Below are 2,295 nucleotides of genomic sequence, written 5' to 3' on the forward strand. Positions count from 1 at the left end.
TATGACAGGTTAGCTTGGGAAGTTAAGCAGTTGTGGTCGATGAAAAAGGTAGCAGTAGTACCAATAATTGTCAGAGCCCTGGGAACTGTGAGCAAAAATCTTGAGAAGTACATAGAACAAATAGGGGCTGCAATAAGGATGGAGCACTTGCAGAAAACAGCACTGCTTGGAACCGCTCGAATACTCTGGAAGGTTCTTAAAAAATAAGAGGTGCTACCTTAGTTCACTGGTAGCAAACAACTGACACTATTGTACATCTCCAGCATTAGAAGCTGTGCAAAGACAATAATAATAATAATAATAATAATAATAATAATAATAATAGTAGTAGTAATAGTAATAATAGTAATAATAATAATAATAATAATAATAAATAATGCGATAAGGAAGAAAGAAAAGTTGAGAGATATGACAGGTTAGCATGGGAGGTTAATCAGTTGTGGTCGATGAAAAAGGTAGCAGTAGTACCAATAATTGTCAGAGCCCTGGGAACAGTGAGCAAAAATCTTGAGAAGAACATGGGACAAATAGGGGCTGCAATAAGGGTGGAACACTTTCAGAAAACAGCACTGCTTGGAACCGCTCGAATATTCCGGAAGGTGCTAGAAAAATAAGTGTTACCTTAGTTCACTGGTAGTGAACAGCTGACAGCGTTAGAAGCTGTGCAAAGGCAATAATAATAACAATAATTAATAATAATAATAACAACAACAACCACCACAACAACAACAACAACAACAGCAATAATAATAATAATAATAATTACAGATGAAACGAGTGAAACTCATGTGGGACATAGCCATCTTTACAGACAGGCATGTTGAGCATAAACCCCTGATATCATGATTGTGCACAAGGACACTCACAAATAGGTCATGATAGACATTGTTCTTCCCATAGACCACAATGATTACATCACCGAGAGAGTGAAGGTAGACAAAAGCCAGGAGTGGGCGAGTAGAGCACAGGAAATACATTTAGCAATTGTCAAAATTTTCCCTTTGTCCTTGTTTGTCCCCTCTATGTTTAGCCCCTTGTGGGCAATAAAGAAATAAGAAACGTTAGCACGCCGGGCGAAATGCTTTACGGCATTTCGTCTGCCGTTACGTTCTGAGTTCAAATTCCGCTGAGGTCGACTTTGCCTTTCATCATTTTAGGGTCGCTGAAATAAGTACCAGTTGCGTACTAGGGTCGAGGTAATCGACTTAACGCTCTTCCCGCCAAAATTTTCAAGGCCTTGTGCCTAGAGTAGAAATAGTTATTTAATGTGGTGGGCCGACATTATCGTAAGCATGCGCGACAAAATGCTAGGCGGCATCTCGTTCGTCTTCGTGTTCTGAGTTCAAATTCTGCCGAGGTTGACTTTACCTTTCGAGATCGACAAAACAAGTACCATTTGAGCCTTGGGTTTGTGTAATTGACTTACCCCGTCCCCAAAACTGCTGGTCTTCAGCCAAAATTAGAAACCGAAACCTATAATACTCGGTTATTCGCGTCAATTAAATTGTTCGAAAGAAAGTTGTTTTCTGTCAGCAACTCATTATTTTCTTGGAACTCTCAAGTAACTGTCTTTTGCTAAGAGACTAATTTTTTTTCCTATCTATTCTCTGAGAAAAAGAAAATGTATTTGTTTCTGCTTCTTTTTGTTTGTTTCTGAGAGGAGATATGTATAGTGTAACCATTTTGGTTAGTCTGCGAGTAGAAGAACATTTTTCTTCATAAATTGAAATCTTTCTCCCCAAATGGGCGAGACTAACACAAGCAATTAAAATTCTATCTTTCAACGTAACAAGTTCCACTTTTAAAAATAATTTCCTTCGTTCATTCACTTGATAAATATCTATAATAGCGACAGAGCGAAATATAACACCTCTAAACGTCTCAGACGCTAAGCTTACTACTACTACTATTACCACTACAACTACTACTAAATGTAATAATGGCTTCAAATTTTGGCACAAGGCCAGCAATTTCGGAAACGCTTAACGTTATTTCGTCTGTCTTTACGTTCTGAGTTCAAATTCCGCTGAGGTCGATTTTGCCTTTAATCCTTTTTGGGGTCTATATATTAAGTACTAGTTGCGTACTTGGGTCGATTTAATCGACTGGTTCCCTCCCCCGAAATTTCGGGCCTTGTGCCTAGAGTAGAAAAGAATAATGGCTGCATATTTTGTGCAGGTACGGTTGTTTTGTGGAAAGGGGCAAGTGGAGTATATCGATCTTGGTACACCACTAATACTTATTTGTATCGACTCTGAACGAATGAAAAGGTAACAATTGATTTCGGCGGACTTT

The sequence above is a fragment of the Octopus bimaculoides genome, chromosome 10 (genome assembly GCF_001194135.2).
Source record: "Octopus bimaculoides isolate UCB-OBI-ISO-001 chromosome 10, ASM119413v2, whole genome shotgun sequence".
NCBI classification, from domain to species: domain Eukaryota; kingdom Metazoa; phylum Mollusca; class Cephalopoda; order Octopoda; family Octopodidae; genus Octopus; species Octopus bimaculoides.